Below are 21366 nucleotides of genomic sequence, written 5' to 3' on the forward strand. Positions count from 1 at the left end.
GGGGGCTCCTCTAGCGCCGGCAAGGACGTCACTTTGAGCGAAAGACAATGTCAAGTGCAAGTGAAGAAAAAAAGGAGAGGAGTACGAAGTAAATGTACCCAGGGCGCGTTGGACACTCTTACAACGGACACTCAGTCGACGGAAACCATCAGTTGAGGGTCGGGGGTGAGAAAACCTTATTTTCTGTTTACTGAACCGCCTCCCATTGCTCCAGAATTTAACCCCGAAGGAGCTTCGAGGCACCGCCCGCACCGTAAATCCCTGGGACTCGCACCCCGCAGACCGGCGTCCCGTGCCGCCTCTCAGACGGGCGCCCCGAGGCTGGCGCTGGCCCGTCTTTCCCTCCGGGCCCGCCTGAGGTTCCCGGCCGAGCCCGACCTTGGCCGTTCTTCCGGCTGCGCCCAGGAGAGGCCTGGAGGCCTGGGCCCGGCGCCGCTTCGGGCAGCAGGGCTCCGGGTTGGCCGGGGACGCAGCCCGGGCGCGAGTGCGCGAACGGAGCCGCGCCACTCCCGCCGCCGGGCGCAGGTGGAGGTGTTCTGCGGGCCGCTCACCCCGGGGCCGAAGGCGGGCCGGGCCCCCGGTTACCCGGGAAAGGTCTATTTTCGGGCCTCCCTCCCCCGCCCAGCGTGCGCCCTCCCCTCCTCCCCTCGGGTACAGTTTGTCTTTTTCGTTTTCTTTCCTCGACGCTTCTCGGTTCCTCCATCCCTTTGCGGCACGCGCCCACCACCAACGCCGCGGGCGAATTGGAGGGCTCTATGTGCCTGCCCCGGGGGTGTCGCCGCGGGCCCCGGGGCCGTCTCCCCTACGGGCCGGGGACCGAGGGGGGGGGCCGCCTTGCCGCCAGGAGCAGCGCGGGCGGGAGATGCGCGGAACGTCCAGGACGGGGAGGGGGCCGCGCCAGCGCCCGGGCCCTGCGTCCCTCCCCATCTGTCGGACCAAAGCTGCTGAAGCTGCAGAATTGCGCTGGCGCCCGTCCACCGGCTGCAAACAAAACCAAACAAAACGCGGCGAAAGGAAAAGCGAAATGGCGCTGCTGAAAATGGAGCCTCGGCCTCTAGGACGTCTTTCTTTCCTCTCTTACTTCGTCTACTTTGTGTTTCTAGTCCTTCAACGCCCCTCTCCTCGGCTCTCCTCCCTGTAATCTCTACCCCATCGCCCCTTTGCTTTTCTGATTAACAACCTCCTTTCCCCGCTTTTCCTTCTTTCCTTTCCCCTCTCGGTTCCTCCTTCTCCATTTTGTGTCACAGGCGCTTCTCTTCTCAGTTCCCTTTCTGGGCTCGCGCTCCCCCGCCCGTCTCACTTGATGTTTTCTGCGTGTCGGGGAGCGGGGGTGGTAGGGACGGTGAGGCTAGGTAGTGAGTGGGTTTGGTAGAGACAGGTTTTATTTAGAACCCAAACAGCTCCTTTAATTAGCCGTGCGCTCGCCCTGCGCCCTCGTTCCCCGCGGCTCTGCGCCCGGACTCGCGCGGCGCCGTCCCACCAGCCAGGCGTCACCGCCCAGGAGGCGGCTCAGGGCTTACGCAGAAGTGAATACCTTTTTATATATTTTAAGCTTAGAATATCGTTTTTGCAGTGATCGTGAGCGTGGCATACTTCGGATAGGTGGATCTCATTTTCCCAAGGGACTTCCAAAGACCATTTTAAGAGAAGCGTGCAGAGAAGACAGCAATATTAATCACTTTTTCTTGTTTTCTTTTGAGCAGAGGGAACCCCAAGCACTAAGATACTTATGTTTTTAAGGCCAGACTTTTTTGAAAATGACTTTTTCTTTTACACTCATAGTTGACTTTGATCCTTTAAAAAAAAGAGGGTGAACTCTTTCAAAAGAGACCGATGCTTTTGAATACATAACACCCCCCAATTGTGGTTCTCGGATAGTTTCTCTAGACGCATTATGATTTTGAGGTTCAAGGTCTCTAAGCGCTCTTCAGTGAAACAGTGGGAAATACGTTGCTACGTTAAAAAAGCAGAAGGTGATATTTCCTGACTGTGCTCTATCTTAGTAGTAGAGAGTGTCGGGGTTTGTTTTTGCTTTTTTTTTTGGGGGGGGGCTAAGGGGGAATTGGGCAGAATTTGCCTTGGTTCTGTTAAAGAACCAGCTGATAGAAGCTATTTCAAGTGAAGAGCTTCAGTCAATACGAATCTTAAAGCAGTGACATCATTTTCTGACCTGAGTTCGTCTTTTAGTCATGGTAGAAAGGTTAGTCTCCGTACAATATTTGAAAATAAACTGATTTTGCTTCCCAGTATATTTAGTACCAACTACACTTCACTTTATTCCCAAATCTTCTGGCCAGTTTCACCTCCTCTAGAGGTCTGTCAGAACCATATCCTCCAGAAGAAAATACAAGTGCTCCTCCCGTATGTGATTCTAATGCTCTTGGAATTATTTGAAAAGATGTCAAACTTTTACAAGGAGAATCTTTTAAAAAATGTCTCAGGTTAGTATTCTTTGAAAGAATCTTAGAATGGTTCTTTTTTAAAATTACCTTCCTTGGTTTTCATTTATTGCTTTGATTAAAGTTAGGTTATGTTCATATCTTACTTTCAGACTATTTCTTTATGAAAGAAAGGAGAAAGGAAGTAGGTCTTGCAAGAACTAAACCAATGGAACTAGGCCTTATTAAGAGCCTAAATCTGTGAATTGCTATCCTCATGATATGTTTATCAAATTGAGTTTTGCATGTGTTTTTCTCTGACTCAAATAGTTGACTTTATGTCTTTTAAAAATAGGTTTTAATCCAGGCTCCTGCTGCTTTGTTATGCTTTTCTCCTGGTAGATGAACAAATAAAATGAGTCTTACTGGAAGGGTAGGTAGATTTTCTTTTTTCCAGACAAGATTTCTAAAAATAGGCAAAGTTAGAAAGTTATTATTACCCTTCATTTTAATTGGAATGATTCAGTACTTAATACCAAGTTAATACTATTAAGATGTTATTTCCTGCTCAAAGGAGATAAATTAAGTCACAGCTCAGTTTATTTTAGATGGACAACTTTGTATATAAGCAAGTGGGGCTAGAAAAAAGTATCATATATTTAGATATCTAGATATATAGTACTAGTAATGTTCAAAGCCCATCGAGGCAGTGTATTGGGGAGAAGGGTATAAATCAGACATGGTATCTGATGTTGAAGAGTTTACAGTTTGTAAGGAGGGATTAATTCCTTCTTTATTTTTTCTCATTTAAAAACAAACATTCATATGGACAAAAATAAAATTAGATCCCTACCTTACTCTACACACAAATTAAATTTCAGATAGACCAAAAACCTAAATAAGAAAAACAAAACTTTAAAAATATTGGAAGGAAATACAGGAGAATATCCTTATGACCTTGGTGTAGGGAAGGATTTCTTAAAACATTAAAATGCACAATCCATAGAGGAAAGGATAAATTGAATTATGTTAAAATAAATCATATATATATGACAAAAGACATCATAAAAGGACAAATGGAGACAATATTTCCAAGACATGAACTTGACAAAGGATTAATATTCAGAATGTGTGAATAGCATATAAAGAATTTAATAATTTACACATGAATAATCATGTAAGTAAAGGATACGGATATACACATGTGAAATAAAAGTATAGTGCTATTACCAGGAAGGATACATATTGACTTCAAAAGTGATTTCCTTTTGGAGAAAAGGAAGGAGGGGAATAGGAAGGAATCCAAAGGGGGTATCAATTCTTTATAAAAAGATCAGAGCCACCTATGGCAGGATGTTAACCTTTTTGTTGTTTGTACTTTATCATAAGATTATTATAATTGGACTTCCCTGGTGGTGCAGCGGTTAAGAATCCGCCTGCCAATGCAGGGGACACGGGTTTGAGCCCTGGTCCGGGAAGATCCCACATGCCGCGTAGCAACTAAGCCCGTGTGCCACAACTACTGAGCCTGTGCTCTAGAACCCGTGAGTCACAACTACTGAAGCCCGTGCACCTAGAGTCCGTGCTCCACCACGAGAGAAGCCACCGCAATGAGAGGCCTGCGCACAGCAATGAAGAGTAGCCCCTGCTCGCTGCAACTAAAACAACAAAAAAAGAAAGCCCGCGAGGAGCAACAAAGACCCAACGCAGACAAAAATAAGTAAGTAATAAATAAATGTATTGAAAAAAAGATTGTTATAATTTATTTAAAAATCTTTGGAACTTCCCTGGTGGTGCAGTGGTTAAGAATCTGCCTGCCAATGCAGGGGGCACGGGTTCGATCCCTGGTCCGGGAAGATCCCACATGCTGCAGAGCAACTAAGCCCGTGTGCCACAGCTACTGAAGTAGAGCCTGAGCTAGAGCCTGGGCTCCGCAACAAGAGAAGCCACTGCAGTGAGAAGCCCGCGCACCACAACGAGGAGTAGCCCCCGCTCGTGCAACTAGAGAAAGCCTGTGCGTAGCGCAGCAGCAAAGACCCAACACAGCCAAAAATAAATAAATAAATTTATTTTTAAAAAATCTCTAACATCAATTCCTAGTGCAAAAAACAAACAATGACACTTTTCTTTTTCTTAGTAATAATCTTTGTAGGATGTTGTTCACATATATGATGACAAAGTAAACACCATTCCTTAGTATTTTTCCTCTACTGTGTTTGTTATATGATGTTCACATCACAGAGATTTCCCTAGTTTGGTGTTTCTCTGTTGTAAGCTTATTTGTTTTCTGAGTACATTTAGTGAGAAGAGAAAACATGTTTGAAACTATGAATAAGCATAAGAGCATTTATTCTTATATGATCTAATCATTAAAAATGCTTTTAAAAGGAAGTAAATTAAAAACCTTCCACACCATTATAGAAACACTTTTGAAAAATCAGTCTCAGGCCTAGCATGCAAGATGTTACTTTGGCACGTCTAATTTTTTTGTGCAGATTATCAGGAATTGGTATTTTGGAAGTATATATGTGGTCTCGTGTTCTCATTCTACATGGCAGGAGTTCATACAATGTATATTTCTACCGTTGCTACTTTTCACTAACAGAAGTTTTGTTTGCTTGTAACTTTCCCAGGGACTATTCATAGTATGGCAGCACTGAAATGATGTAATATTTCATTTGCTTTGAGACTTTATGTTTGTTAGTATTAGGCCAACAAGCATGGGGAAGCAGCATGGTTATTGTTTCGCTTACTCATGTGTGAGCTGAGCGAGGGGCGTTCCCACATGGTATGAACTCCTGCCGTATGCATTGGTGGGCGACGCCAATACAATCATGTCAAATGCAAGTGCCGTGAGACGCATTACCCTTTGGGCACATATGGCTCCTGCTCATTATGCCAAAGTAACCTTCTGGAAGTCCTAAAACTTTACTCAGAAACCTTTTATGACTCCCTAATGCCAACAGAATTACAGTCCAAGTCTCTTCTCTGGCAGTAGAGGCCCCTGTACCCTCATTACACTTGCATTTCCAGCCTCATTTCCAAAGACAACTGAAATAAACTGTCTTTTAGCTGCTAATCTGTATTATTTGTACTATGTTTATTAAAAAGAGGGGTCTATACTCACTTGTCTCTCTTTTCTTTCTTCCTGTATAAATTAGAATGTAATAGAAAACCCAGCTGAAACAGAAGGTTTTTTTTTGTTGTTGTTGTTTGTTGTTGTTTTTGTTTTTAACGTGACAAGAAGTCCGTAGGTAAAGAGTTGCTAATATTTTCTCAGGGGTTCAGTGATGTCACAGCTCTGAAATTCACTTGACCTTTACCTCATGGTTGTAGAATGGCTGCTACACTTCATGTATCACATCTTCACCATGGGTGCAAAGGTGGGAAGGCAGGCAGAAAGTTTATTCTTCATCAGCCTTAGCCTTGTAGAGGAGGTAAAGTATTTTCCAAAAACACCCCACCAAAGGATTTCCTCTTACATCTCATCAGTCAGAATTTTGATATAGTTTAGGAACTGGGCCCATGTTTCCACATCAAAGGGAATCTTCTCGATGCCTAAAGAAAACTGAAGTTCTGTATAGCAAGGAGGAAATGCGGGAGTGGTTTTTACTTAGTAAGCACTGCCACGTCTCCTAGTTTGCACCTCAGCATGTGCAAACCAGTTTGTCCCTGTCCCTCTCTAGAAACATCTTTAACTGCTATCATCAGTGACTTTTGGACTTTTTAGTCTAATGGACACTTTATTTTCTAACTTGCTTGAGCTTCTTGTGGGGCTCACCCACACCCTCTTTGAAATTTATTCATCAACTCTCCATTCATCACTTACTATGTATCAGGCACTCTGCTAGGTGAGGAGAATACAGAACCAAATCAGGCATAGTCTTGGCCCTCCACAAGTTTATAGTCAAGCGGAGAAGACAGGTGAACAGGTAAGTGCAAAAATATTAGAGGTGCTGTGATAAAATGAGATAAAGTGGGGCACAGAGAAAAGAGCAGTCATTTATATAACTCAGGTGCTAGGCCCCTTTTCAGGGGAGGAAGGGGTGGTACAGCCATTAACAAAGACAGTCTTACTGTTGCTTTGTTGGTTGCCTCTTTGCCTTCTGCCCTAGAAAAATACAGACCTCTATAGAAAAGGGGGAGAAGATGAGGACCACGGGGCTGGTCTCTCCCCTTTCCTTGGCCTGACAAATACATGTGAAATTCTGAAGAATAGTCAACCAATTTTTTTTTTAACTTCAGATTATCCAACTCATACAGAATCCACCCAGTGTAGGGGCTGTGGAGTGACTTCCTTGGTTTGTTTACTTCATCTTGTGTTCTCTTAAGGGTATCCGGTCTCACCCCTAAACCCTGGGTAGGCCATGTCTCTACTCTCTTAGAGCCAGAGTCTGACCACTCAGGATGGCAGAAAGGACATGTCTGGAGAGATGCAAGTTTGTCTGCTGGATTGAAGAGTAGGACCAGGGAAGAAGACAAGGCGTGATGAGAGAGATGAAGCTGGAGCGGTGGGTACCAGTTTATGTCATGCTAGAGGGTTTGAAGATATTTGGTAGGTCATAGGTACCCAAACTTTCTCAGTTCACTGCACCCTTAGTGTCTCTCTAATTTTTTCATGATGCCCTAGGCCAAGAGAAATAACAGTTCCATTCATTACGTAGTTCGTTCCAAATGCCATAATAGTGGTAGTTTGTGTGGTGTCTGATAGATGTTGCTGCGTTTCCCTCAAAAAAATTAAATAGCCTATAGCAAACCTGAGTTCACTGCGGTGCCCAAGGGTGACTTGTGCATAGTGTGGGAACCATGGTATAGGTTATTGAAACTTTTTCATTTAGTAAATTAACTATTCAGTTTTGTGTTTTCGAAAGATCACTCTTTCAGTGAATTGGAGGCTTGTATGGGGTAAAGGCATGATGGGAGGTAGGGAGTTAATTGCAGCAGTTTACGGAAGAAGTGATTAGGCTGTAACATGCCGCACACTAATGAGAATGCTGTTGGATCTAAGATATCTTATGGAGGTAGAGTGGATAGGATTACCTTATCAGTCGGTTTTGGGAGAGGGAAAGAGATAGGATGATTCCTAGATTGCAGGTTGGGTTAAAGGGTACATGATAATAGAAATGTAGGAAAAACATGTCTTGGGAGAAAGAGTTCCTTTTCTTGGCATGTTGAATTTGAGAGGTTTCTTAAGGACAAGATGGATATATGGTGTTGGACCTCAGGAGCAGTTCTGGAAGAGAAATGTAAATTGATAAGTTGTTTATATAGAGATTGGGATTGGCACCATGAGACTAGGGAGGAAGCAGGCCAGTGTTTAGACAGTCAACGGAGGAAGAGGCTCCTGCAAAGGGGATAGGACCAGGAGAGGGGTCACGAAGCTTGTACAAGGCAGTGTGTTTGGATGAAGCCAGGACTCTACTCTTACCATTCTGTTCTATGGACATCTGGGTCTAACTGTTTCCTGTGGTGGGATCCCCTGGGTAGAGCTTCATAGGGGCAGCATCACAAAGAACTCTGACTGATCTTCGTGCTGCAGTGGAGACGGTGGAGTTGGGAGGGTGAGGGGCTCGGGAGAGGTGAATGGCACACGTCCAAGGAGGGTTCTCTGCAGCACCAACTCAGCCTTATGTCCAAGGAGCCGCCCATTCTGGGCCCCCAGGAGAGGAGCACCATTTTTATGCCCACATTTTAAGAAAAAATAAGGTAATGGTCTGTTTACAGTATCAAATACAATACAGTGATAAAGTAAGAAGGAGTGGTGAAAGTCCATGGAGTCTGACAATTTGGAGGGTCTTGGTGACTTATTGAAATACTTTTCTGCAGTAGAGGGAGGCAGAAACCCAAGGAGCAAGGGAGACAGTCATGTAAACAGATAATAACAATGTAATGTGATAAGATACAAGGTTTCCTATCAGGTAGGGTAGCTTTCTCCTGCCTCTATCATTCACTAACCACTTCTTATCAGTGCCTGTCACTGGCAGGCTGATCTCTGACGGCTCTGAAACATCTGTTCCCTGGGTTCCGTTCTAGTTCCTCTCTTCTCTGCTTGCTCTTCCCCAGCAATTTCCTCCCATCTTAGGACTTAAACCAGCACCACCAGACACTTGATTTCTCAATCTATATCTCTAATTCCCTGACTTTCTGACGTTAAGTTCTGCATTTCCAGAAACGTGCATGGGACTGGGCATGTGCAAGGTTTTCAGTCACCGTGTACTGATTTAAAATTTGATCCTAAATAAACTGATAATACAGAGGTAGATTTAGATATCAAGCCACTGCATTTTACAGAGTGAGTAGGTAAGGAAATGTTTCCTGCCAGATTTGTCATCGAATTTCAGTAATTAACCGGAAACCAGGTGACAGTTTCAACACGGGAGTTGGGTTAGACCCCGCTAGTCACAGTGAACAGTAGATTAGAATACACAGATTTGCAAATCAGAATGCAGGTTCCACTGCTAACTTTGGGCACTTTTGCTAATTCTCTGTGCCTTCATTTCTACACTAGTAAACAATTCAAAGGCACAGTTATGTTTCCTGTTTTTACTTATTTTAATTGAGATATAATTTGCATACCATAAAATTCACTCCTTTAAAGTGTACAGTTAAGGGTATTTACAGAGTGTGCAACCATCATCGCTATCTAATCCCAGAATATTTTAATCATTCCTCAAAGAAACCCCATGCCCATTACCAGTCATCCTCCAGTCCCCCATTCTCCAGTCCTTGGCTTCTGCTTTCTCTGTAGATTTGCTTATTCTGGACATTTCATACAAATGGAACCATACAATATGTGGTCTTTGAGTCTGGCTTCTTTACCTTTGCATGAAAAAACAAATCAAAACAAAACAAAAAACAAAAAACAGCGTGAAGTTTTCAAGGTTCATTCATCTCATAGCATGTGTCAATACTTTATTCCTTTTTATGGTGAAATCATATTCCATGAACTGGACATAGCACATTTTGCTTGTCAGATCGTCAGTTAATGGATTAGGTTGTTTCCATCTTTTTTTGTTTGTTTGTTTGTTTCCAGCTTGAGCTATTGTGAATAATGCTGCTGTGAACATTATTGTATGAGTTTTTGTGTGGCCCTATGTTTTCAAGTGCTTAGGAATAAAATTGCTGGGTCATATGGTGACTCTATGTTTAACACTTTGTTTGTTTTTTGCGGTACGCGGGCCTCTCACTGTTGTGGCCTCTCCCGTTGTGGAGCACAGGCTCCGGACGCGCAGGCTCAGCGGCCATGGCTCAGGGGCCTAGCCCCTCCATGGTGTGTGGGATCTTCCCAGACCGGGACACGAACCCGTGTCCTCTGCATCGGCAGGCGGACCCTCAACCACTGCGCCACCAGGGAAGCCCTATGTTTAACATTTTGAGGACCCATCAAACTGTTTTCCAAAGTAGCAGTATCACTCTACGTGCTCACCAGCAATGTAGGAGTGTTCCAGTTTCTGCACCTCCTGGTCGACACTTGTTATTGTCCATCTTTTTTTTATTATTGCATCCTTGCAGATGTGAAGTGATATCTCATTGTGCTTTGATTTACATTTCCCTAATGACTAATGATATTGAGCAGTTTTTCATGTGTCTGTTGGCCATTTGTATAGCTTCTTCCAAGGTATGTCTACAAATCCTTTGCCCATTTTTAAATTGGGTTATTTTTCTTTTCATTATTGCAGTTTAAGAGTTTTTATATTGATATATTCTGGATGTTAGACTCTTATCTGATATATAATTTGCAAATATTTTCTTTCATTCTGTGGGGTTTTTTCCCCCTCACTTTCTTGACAGGGAACTTTAAAGCACAAAAGTTTTCAATTTTGATGACATCCAATTTATCTATTTTTTTCTTTTTTTACTTGTGCTTGTATTTTTTTTTTAAAGAAATTGTTGCCCAATCCAAGGTCATGAAAATGAAGGCCTACGGTTTTTTCTAGTAGTTTTATGATTTTAGTTCTTACATTTAGGTCTTTGATCCATTTTGAGTTAATTTTTGTATATGGCGTGAGTTAGGGATCCAACTTCATTCTTTTGCATGTGGATACGTTGTCCCAGAACCATTTGTTGAAGACTGTTCTTTCCCTATTGAATTGCCTTGGCACACTTGTTGAGAATCAGTTGGTTACAGGTATCTGGGCTTTCAATTCTATTCCATGATCTCTATGTCTATCCTCATGCCAGTACCGCAACTGCAATTCCAGAACTGTAAAGTGAATTACATTGAAGACATTCTTATTCTCAAATTACTTGATAATTCAAGAGACTTGTCAGTTTGGATTTTCTTTCATACCTTATTGAAAAAGAAGCCTTGCATTAACGTCTCCCATCTAAAATAAGTAAATTATATGCATAAATCTAAATTTAAGTGCTCACCTGCATGAACCTTTTATATAATTCTACTTTTACGTTGATGATATGGGCTTTGGCAATTTCTCTGTGTATTCTATGAAGCAGTTAAAAAGTCAATTATGAACTGAGACTTTCAATTTCTTATTGTTAGAATGCTTAATGTTAATTTAAAACCTAGTGTACGACTTCAAGCAAAAGCCTTCAAATTATTAATTTTAAAGAAATATGTATTTGTTATGCCTGTGAACTTAGACAAACGATTTTTTTTTTTTTTTTTTGTGGTACACGGGCCTCTCACTGTTGTGGCCTCTCCCCTTGCGGAGCACAGGCTCTGGACGTGCAGGCTCAGCGGCCATAGCTCACGGGCCTAGCCGCTCCGCGGCATGTGGGATCTTCCCAGACCGGGGCATGAACCCGTGTCCTCTGCATCGGCAGGTGGACTCTCAACCACTGAGCCACCAGGGAAGACCTAGACAAATGATTTTAAATGTCTCTATTCTAAATGTAAGAATTCTCAGAAATGAAAAATCTCTTCACTCGGGCAATAGAATTTCTTGATTCAATTTTAGTCTTTGTATTTCTGTTACTGGCAATCTTAATAGGAAAAGAAAGCGTAAAAAACATTCCCTAGGTTAGAAAAAATATGGTAGTAAGGTGAAGCTCACATGATGGGGAAAGAATTCTCTTGAACTGCCGTAGACAGTTGTATTTGGTTCTTTAGCTCATAAAGAAAGTTGGATTTTTTTCCCTCTAAGTAAACAGATCACAAACTCTTTCCTGGTCTTGACAAAGGGGAACCCTTGGCACAATGTTTCTGTTGAGATCCCTTGTTGAATTGTGCATACATCCCCTGTTATCTCTGAAAGGATTTTTGTGATTATTTAGACAGTGCTAAATCTTTGAAAAATCTCTGCTCCCTATGTTTTATTGGTCATGCTTAAGAGCTGTGTGATGGTTAATGTTATGTGTCAACTTGACTGGGCTAAAGGATGCCCAAAATGCTGGTAAAATATTATTTCTGGATGTGTCTGTGAGGCTGTTTCTAGAGGAGATTAGCATTTGAATCAGTAGACTGAGTAAAGAAGATCCCCCTCACCAGTGTGGATGGGCATCATCCAATCCATTGGGGGCCTGACTAAAGCAAAAGGCAGAGGAAGGACCTTTCTCTTTGAACTGGGACATCTTTCTTGTTCTGCCCTCAGACTTTGGTGCTCCTTTTCTTGGGCAGGACTGGGACTTACATCATTGGTTCCCCTGGTTCTCAGCCCTTTGGGCATGGACTGGGCCTCCAGCTTCTAGATGGCAGATCGTGGTTCTTCTTAGCTTCCATAACCTCAGGAGGCAACACTTCAGAATAAATCTCTTTCTGTATATGTATATATGTCCTATTGGTTCTGTTTCTCTGAAGAGCCCCAACTAATACAAACTGTTTTGTGGCAGCCAGTCCAGGACAAGAGGCACACTTGTCCAAACTCTGATAAACCCCAGCAGCTCCATGTGAGTCTTAGTTCAGTTTCAGAAATTCAGATGTATCTGTTCACCAAGAGGTTAACAGGTGAGGAAGACTTGATTCTTTATAACCAAGTGATAAAGGATTTTATTTTATTTATTTATTTATTTATTTATTTTTTGCGGTACGCAGGCCTCTCACTCTTGTGGCCTCTCCCGTTGTGGAGCACAGGCTCCGGACGCGCAGGCTCAGTGGCCATGGCTCACGGGCCCAGCTGCTCCGCGGCATGTGGGACCCTCCCAGACCGGGGCACGAACCCGCGTCCCCTGCATCGGCAGGCGGACTCTCAACCACTGCGCCACCAGGGAAGCCCAAGGATTTTATTTTTGAACCACAAAACTCAATGACCATTCACTGAGGGCTTCATCCTACCCAAAAATCATAGGCAACGGTTGTTCCACTTTCGGGTGGCTATTTCTCAGGAGATGAAGTGTCAGGTCATAGTGATTCAGTGAACATATAACTGAAACAAACAAAGAAGAGGTACAGTTAGGGGACTTTAAAATAAAATTTAAATTATTATTTCAAGAATATTCCTGTTTAAATAGTTGAGACTGTACATATGATGTTGAGGAATCCTGAGAAGTTCTGTTTCTGCCAGACTCATGATCGACATCACTCATCTCTCTGTGCTTCTTCTAGCCTCATTTTTTTTTTCATTTTACCATTATTTCAGATTGATGTTACAGTATCCAGTATACTAAATGTGTTAGAGGGAGCAAAAGCACCTAACCTGAATCTAGTCATCAGGAAACATCAGACAACCTGACATTTAAGGACATTTTACAACATAACTGGCCTGTACTCTGCTGAAATGTCCAAGTTATGGTATGTAAGAGACAGAAAGAGACACAGACTCAGGAACTGTTACAGATTAAAGAAAACTGAAAGACAGGACAATGACATGCAAATTACGATCTTAAATTTTCTTTTGCCATAAAGGACCTTATTGGAACAACTGGTGAAATTGGAATAAGATCTACAGATTAAGTCCTAACCCTAATGGTGCCGTATCAATGTTAAGGTCCTAATTTTGATCATTGTTCTGTGGTTATGTAACAGAATTCCTTAACTTTAGGAAACACACTGAAGTATTTAGGGGCTATTACATCTGCAATTTACTCTTAAACAGATCAGAAAAAATTAAATATTGAGAGAAAGAAAGAGAAAAGGATAAAGTCAGTGTAGTAAGATACTAACATTTGGGCAATTTGAATTCTTTGTACTATTCTTGCAACTTTTAAGTCTGAAATCATGTTTAAAAAACCTTTAAACTAGTGGAAGATTTTTAAAGTCTCCAAATTATTTTTAAAAATGTCCATTGTACAGTACTCAAGAATTACTGTGCACTAAAAAAAAAAAAAAAAAAGAGGCAGGATAGACTAGCAGTTAAGTGAGTTGTCTGGAGAAGAATGCCTGAATTTGAACTCTCCCTGTCACTTACTAGCTGTGTGATTTTGGGTAAGTTACTTAACTTCTTAGTTTCTCTACCTGTAAAACGGGGATGATAATAATGGAACCTACTTCACAAGGTTGTTATAAAATTTGAATGAGTAAATATTTGCAAAGGCCTTGGAACAGTGCCTGAAACAAAGTCTTATATATGTGTTTGTTAAATGAATAAGTCTAGAAAAGCACTTCAGCCTTAACGGTACCAAAATCACCTTTAGAAATAGCAGTATTTTTTTTTTTAACATCTTTATTGGGGTATAATTGCTTTACAATGGTGTGTTAGTTTCTGCTTTATAACAAAGTGAATCAGTCATACATAAACATATGTTCCCATATGTCTTCCCTCTTGCGTCTCCCTCCCTCCCACCCTCCCTAAATAGCAGTATTTTAAACTTTAAAAAAAATGTTAAAGTTTTTCTAGAGACAGTCGATTTGGATTCTTATTAGTCTCTTCTTTGATCAGCTTGGGATTCCTGTTGCTTCCTTTGATAATCTCTGGTACTAATTTTTTAGTCAGCTTCGTATTAGGAACCTGTAAACTCCACTAATATTTTAGAAAAATATTGAATATAGATAGCTCTTTCACTTTCACTATTATTTCAATTATTCAGTACATTTATTTAGCATGACTAAGTCAAGTGCTATGGGAGGTATAAAGATGGATAACATTTCTGACCTCAAGGAGTATATAGGTTAGAACGGAGATTCAATAGGTGCAAACATGGCCACAATATAATGTGAGGTTTGGCCAAGGAAGAAGTGCTAGATGGTTTACAAGAGGGAAAAATTTTATCTAGTTGGAGGGATCAAGAAAGGTTTCATAGGATGAGGCCACTATATGAGCTTGAAGGAGAAGTAAGGCTTTAATAGGCAAGATGACGAACGAAGGATATTCTAAGTACAGGGATGAGTGGATAAAAAAAAAAGGTACAGCAACAAGGAACAGCAGGTGGTACCTTGGGCAAGTTATTTAAAGTTTAAATAGGCTTGGGGTTTCAATTTTAAACCATTATAAGCCTTAGTTCCTTTATCCATAGAATGGGTATAACAATAGTATCCATCTTACAGAATAGATGAAAGATAAATAGAATGCATGTATCTGACAGTAAATGCTCATTAAATGTTATTATTCTTGGTACACATTTATTGGAGCTTACGTTTTATGTAGGGAAATTGGAACATGGAATGTATTGGATTAATATTAAGTAGTGAAGGGACTTCCTTGGTGGTACGGTGGTTAAGAATCCGCCTGCCAATGCAGGGGACACGGGTTCGAGCCTTGGTCCGGGAAGATCCCACATGCTGCAGAGCAAATAAACCCGTGCGCCACAACTACCGAGCCTGAGCTCTAGAGCCCACCAGCTACAAATACTGAGGCCGCATGCCACAACTAATGAAGCCTGCACACCTAGAGTCCGTGCTGTGCAACGAGAAGCCAGCGCACTGCAACGAAGAGTGGCCCCCGCTCGCCGCAGCTAGAGAAAGCCCCTGCGCAGCAACGAAGACCCAGCGCAGCCAAAAATAAAAATAAATAAATAAATAAAAATTTTAAAAGATAAAGGCTTTTCTTATATTGGGTCAGTCACAAAGTCATAGATTCTACCTTTGCAACATCTCTGAACTTTGACTTTGTCTCCTCCTTTCCACTAAATACTTTTTTTAATTTTTATTTATTTATTTTTATTTTTGGCTGCGCTGGGTCTTCGTTGCTGCGCAGGGGCTTTCTCTAGCTGCGGCGAGCGGGGGCCACTCTTCGTTGCAGTGCGCTGGCTTCTCGTTGCACAGCACGGACTCTAGGTGTGCAGGCTTCATTAGTTGTGGCATGCGGCCTCAGTATTTGTAGCTGGTGGGCTCTAGAGCTCAGGCTCAGTAGTTGTGGCGCACGGGTTTATTTGCTCTGCAGCATGTGGGATCTTCCCGGACCAAGGCTCGAACCTGTGTCCCCTGCGATGATGTCAGGATTTCAACTTGGGCTGCTGGAAGAGTGATAGTGTCCTTAAAGGACCACAGGGAAAAGATAACTTTTACTCTACATCATAAACACAGGGCACTGGGCTAGTGCTTTATTCGTGATCTCTCATATTTGAAGAACATCCTTTGGTGGGATCACACTTTATACAAGAGCATTTGTTATTTACAGTGTTCTAGGATGAATCATGTTGTAATACTACCAAACCTTTCAAATATGGATTTACTTGAGCTTGCTTTATTTTTTTAATTAAAAAATTACCTAAGGTAACGTTTATATGCCTTCAAAAATTCTAACGATGCTATGGTTAACTATTCATTGAGTGAACAGTTCACTGACTACCAGCTCTTTACCAGGTACCATCTCCTCAGTGATTTGGTTGACTTTAATTCAAGGTTTCCTATCCATTTACAGGAAGTAGCTGCAAGGAGGAGGCTATTCCCAGGGCTTTGGTCTGTACGCACTCCCCATACCTGAAATTTTATTGGAACTGTGGAAATGGGGCAGTGGTTTTACTTTTCACTCTGCCTTCAGTGGGACTCCCTGGAAGAAGTGCTGTGCCAGTGACTGGTATTTCTCCTGAATAAAGAAAGCATCTTGGCCTTAATGACCGCAGGTTTGGATCCTCTGGTTTCATCTAAATTATACCCTCTGATTGATTTAAGATGTTATTTTTCTTTCATTTCTTTTAAACAGAACTACTGATCTTTGAAAAATTTAAATAGCATCTGTACGACAATTTGGAAGCGAAAGAAATATAATGTGTTATTTTCCAATAGGGTCTCTGACGAAGGCAGGGCAGCTATTATTAATTCTGTGGTCTCTGAGTTCGAATGGAATCTCCCTTTGGCGTCTGCTCATTCTCTTTATTCTTTTTTTTTTTTTTTTTTTTTTTTTTTTTGCGGTACGCGGGCCTCTCACTGTTGTGGCCTCCCCCGTTACGGAGCACAGGCTCCGGACGCGCAGGCTCAGCGGCCATGGCTCACGGACCGATACGCTCCGCGGCACGTGGGATCCTCCCGAACCGGGGCACGAACCCGCGTCCCCTGCATCGGCAGGCGGACTCCCAACCACTGAGCCACCAGGGAAGCCCTGTTCTGAATTTTTTAAAGTTAATTTCTAATGGGTGAGTTCACAAAGGCAGGACTGGGAATTTGTCAGTGCATTCACTGTATAGGCGGGATAGCAAAAAACTTGCCTCCAACTGCTCCTGTGAACACGAACACATCATGGAAAATAAAAGGCTGTGGCTACCTCATGGATGGTGGTGTGGTCAAGTGGCGGACTGAGAGGTAGAACCCATGAAGGTTTCTGAGATACCCATAGGGTCTTCCTGGAGCAGTTTTCCCATGCTACTGAAGAAAGTGGAAACCTGTGCTGCTCCCAGACCCTCCACTCCCCACCATTTCTAGCTGGATCAAGGATTCTATTGGTCTGGACACAGTTGAAATCATCGATATTGTTAGCAAATCATACTTTTTCACTACTGAGATAAGCAATGATTAATATTTTCATTCTGGATTATTTGGTAAAACCATCAAAAATGATTTCTACCTCCAAAAGAGAGGTTCATGAAGAAAAAAACCTATAATTTTTAATAATTTTGATTGAACCCATTAGAATATCAGTATTATTTCTGCCTTAGTTTGCCTTTTCTCATATACCATGTCTGTTTAATTAAAAATAAAATGGAGATTATTGTCTGAATAATTTCACAAAATTTCCCAGCTGACACAAGTTTTAAAATGATGGAAAAACAGATATGATAGTCTAATATACCTGTCTCAATTTTCTTACTTTATGTGTAGACCCAATTTAGTGGTCAACTATGGGAGAAGTATGCTCTATGGATACTGCTCTGTGTCATGCTGCTACTGGCCTGCTAAATTGGTAACTGACCCTTAGTCAACAATTTTGAATGAGATGATACTTTTAGGAGTAGGAAATACCATTTAAGCTTGAGCCTGGTTGGAAGGATTTGACTCCCCTTTACTATACATCCGTTTTAAAATGTGACTTCAGTTAGTTTTGAAAATTGGTCTCATAGTTCTTCTCTTGCTCTTAGAGACTCCCAATTCAGCATTCTCTCTCTTTTTTAAATTAATTAATATTGGCTGCGCCAGGTCTTAGCTGCGGCATGTGGGATCTTTAGTTGCAGCATGTGGACTCTTAGTTGCGGCATGCACACAGGATCTAGCTCCCCGACCAGGGATTGAGCCTGGGTCCCCTGCATTGGGAGCGTGGACTCTTACCCCCCTGGACCACCAGGGAAGTCCCCAGCATTCTCTTTTAACTGATTTCCTGGTGCCACAATCTTCCATTTATTGAGATGATTTCTCTAACTCATTGATTTCTTTTTACATTCTAACTGGATTTTTCATTTTTAACAACTCAATCCTTTTGAAATACAGGAATTGAAAAGAATTAAGGTCATGCACAGTTGTGTTAATGGAAATCCTGTGAGTTGCCTCTTCTGTTGGTTTGAAGCTGGAGGCACATCTTCTGATAGCCTTGGATTCATGCTTCCAGGAAGGTCTATAAATCAGTGTAGTCCATCTTGCCTGGATGTCAAGACAGGTGGATCCCATTTGCAAGATGTTCTCTCTTTTTTTCCTCTCTAAGAAGGAAGTAAAATATACAGGCCCATTAATCTGCAGAGGTCAGCTTCTTTGATAGGGCACATTCTTGGAAAAGTTAAAGTTGCAGTTCATTGTGTATGATATACAAAAAGGGGGCAAGATGCCCAGTCCTTTTCACTTTTAGCGATTATAAAGACCTAAGTATTAATGAAGCTTTAAGAATCATTTGTTGTGGGTTACCCTGAAATTTCAGGAAAAATGATGTATGTTTCTAAAGTTAATCCAGGGCTTCCCTGGTGATGCGGTGGTTAAGAATTCACCTGCCAATGCAGGGGACACGGATTCTATCCCTGCTCCGGGAAGATCCCACATGCTGGCGGGGCAACTAAGCTTGTGCACCACAACTACTGAGTCTGTGCTGTAGAGCCCGCGAGCCACAACTACTGAAGCCCGTGCGCCTAGAGCCCGTGCTCCGCAACAAAGAGAAGCCACCACAGTGAGAAGCCTGGGCACCACAATGAAGAGAAGTCCCTGCTCCCCGCAACTAGAGAAAACCCACAACGAAGACCCAATGCAGCCAAAAATAAATAAATAATAAAGTTAATGCAGTGGGCTTAATTTGTCTTTAAAAATTGGGCATAGATATTAAGGCCTAAAATGAGACAATCACAAAGATTTAGATGACAACACATGCTTTTATTTTTGTAAATGGGCATTTTGCATAAAAGCTGCATTTGATATACGTAATTGGAGTGAAATGTTGATATTCCATTCAATATGTTTAATATTTATATGTTCTTTTGAAGTATTTACAAATGGAGAGACCAAAAGGCAAAGCTCATGAACCGTGGACAGAACAATTTATTTTCTTAAAAATATTAACAACTGGGCTTCCCTGGTGGCGCAGTGGTTGAGAGTCCACCTGCCAATGCAGGGGACGTGGGTTCGTGCCCCGGTCCGGGAGGATCCCACATGCTGCGGAGCGGCTGGGCCCGTTAGCCATGGCCGCTGGGCCTGCGCGTCCGGAGCCTGTGATCCGCAACGGGAGAGACCACAACAGTGAGAGGCCCGCGTACCGTAAAAAAAAAAAAAAAAAAAATTAACAACTACAGAACCAGGCTGAATTTTAAACAAACAATGATCCTCACATAGAAAAAAATTTTTAGCATACAATGAGCTAATTATTTCTTTCTGAATTATTTTTTTCTCATCAACTGTTTCTCAACATCTCTTTTTTAGAAGTTAAAATGTTAGTATGATGACTGAAGTGAGGAAAAGAGATTGGAGCTTAAGATAGTCACATGAGTAGAACTGTTCCTAATATTCTAAGCAGCAGAGTAAATATTGAATGAAGGGGTGGTGAGGTACTAGTTGCAGTCTGTTCTAACTGAATAGTCACAAGCACAGTAGCAGAGGAGAGAATACTCATTTTGGTATTCAGAGAAGAAAAACCAGTGCCTAATAGATTTAGCTCACATTAACAGGTACATAAAACATAAAGTATGAACGTAGCATCATATAACGAAATCAGACTCATTATATATTCTTTATAAGTGCTTCCTAGATTTTTTTTTTTCAAATTTAAAATTTTCAAGTGCACTTCTAAAAGTTTTTTGAGACCAGAGTGGTACAGCTTGGTATGAATTCACAGCTGTTTGATATCTCAGCGCTTTCAAGGAACTCCACTAATTGGTTCCAAAGCCAATTTAAGTTGTCTTAACAAGCCACAGGAACTCAAAATGTTGACTGGACTAAGGCAGGTCGCATACAACTTCTATAAATCATGATACGAATTCTTTCTCAAGGGATTCTGGACAGAGCAATTTAGTAACTTAAAAGTTTAAGTACAGAGTTGTCAAGTGGAAACTAGCAGTTCTCTGAGGCGGGAATAGGAGAAAAAAGTGCCTGGAGTTTTGAAGAGTACCTCAAAAGGCATCAGGAACTATTCACACAAAGGGTAAGATTTTCATGTAGGGTATTTACAGGGATGTAACGTTTGCCAGAGGTGTTTCTGTGTTAGGGATTTTCAGGCGTTAGTCATAAATCATACTTTTTTTCTTCTCTAACTTCTCTTTCCTCAAATTGGGTTATATATATCCCATGAAATGTACGTTTTAAGTGGCATGGCTCAAATGTGGGTGTACAGGCTAATTCCAAGGAAAAAACAAGAGCGGATTTAGCAATGAACTACAGCGTACAGGGATGAAAGAATGTGACTGTAGCTTTTCCCCCAATGTCCTTTACAAGTAACAAAAAAAAAATAGTGACAAGTAATTGTACTATAGGTTAGTACACAACAAATAGGAAGTGCATATACGTATTTAATAATACCTGAAAATAAAAATAAACAAGGCAAATACAATTCAGATGACCTTGGGAATGCTACGCAAGTAAATTATGAAGATGAGTGAGCAAAGTACTGGACAAAGAGTTTGAAATAAAAGGAAAGTTTCTCATAAGATTAAAGATTAAAATTTTTATTTCCCTATAAAACAAACATAATAAATAGTTATCTCCCTGAAACAAAACGTTCCAAATGGGAGGGGTGGGGAGGTGGGGGGGAACAGCAGTATTTTAATACACGTTGCAATCTGAAATTCTGCTTGATCTTGCTGTATTTTATAGTTTTCCAATATGCTTTAAAGGTGGAAAATAGAGTTAAAGGGTTAGAAATGTTAAGTGGAAAAATCTGATTTTAATGATAGGCATCAGAGAGCAGAAAAGAAACGAACAGTCACACGCTGCCTTTATTATTCTTCATAAAGGTTATGGCTGGAGAACGCTGCCACATCAGAGTCTCTGTGGCGCAATCGGTTAGCGCGTTCGGCTGTTAACCGAAAGGTTGGTGGTTCGAGCCCACCCAGGGACGCTTACCCCTTTTACAGGCGGGTGCCCGGTAATTTTGCATAAATCATGGAGTTGAGGCCTCTGGGCAACGCAGGCGTGGATTTCGAGGGTCCGGAGAAGAGAAACCGCGGATCTCACTTCGCGGTCCAGCAGGGGGTGGCTCTCCAGCTTCCGGGCGCGCTGGGGCCCCTCCTCCAACCCCAGCGGCAGGGTGGGCGCTTCCTGCCGCCCCGAACAGGCGTGTGGGTCCAGCTCCTTAAGGCCCCCGCATCCTTTCGCTTC

At 41.9% G+C, this 21366-nt stretch overlaps 1 long non-coding RNA gene and 1 other non-coding gene across 2 annotated transcripts; both read left to right on the top strand.

Moving 5' to 3' along the window:
* Positions 1–658: 658 nt before the first annotated feature.
* LOC138842535 (uncharacterized) lies at positions 659–16509 on the top strand. The gene is made up of 4 exons (XR_011377187.1): positions 659–2441; positions 2734–4098; positions 6711–6889; positions 16073–16509. It is a non-coding gene; the product is annotated as an uncharacterized lncRNA (long non-coding RNA).
* Positions 16510–21032: 4523 nt separating this feature from the next.
* Positions 21033–21106, top strand: TRNAN-GUU (transfer RNA asparagine (anticodon GUU)). The gene has a single exon. It is a non-coding gene; the product is annotated as a tRNA-Asn (tRNA).
* Positions 21107–21366: the final 260 nt, after the last annotated feature.

The sequence above is a fragment of the Globicephala melas genome, chromosome 2 (assembly GCF_963455315.2).
Source record: "Globicephala melas chromosome 2, mGloMel1.2, whole genome shotgun sequence".
NCBI classification, from domain to species: domain Eukaryota; kingdom Metazoa; phylum Chordata; class Mammalia; order Artiodactyla; family Delphinidae; genus Globicephala; species Globicephala melas.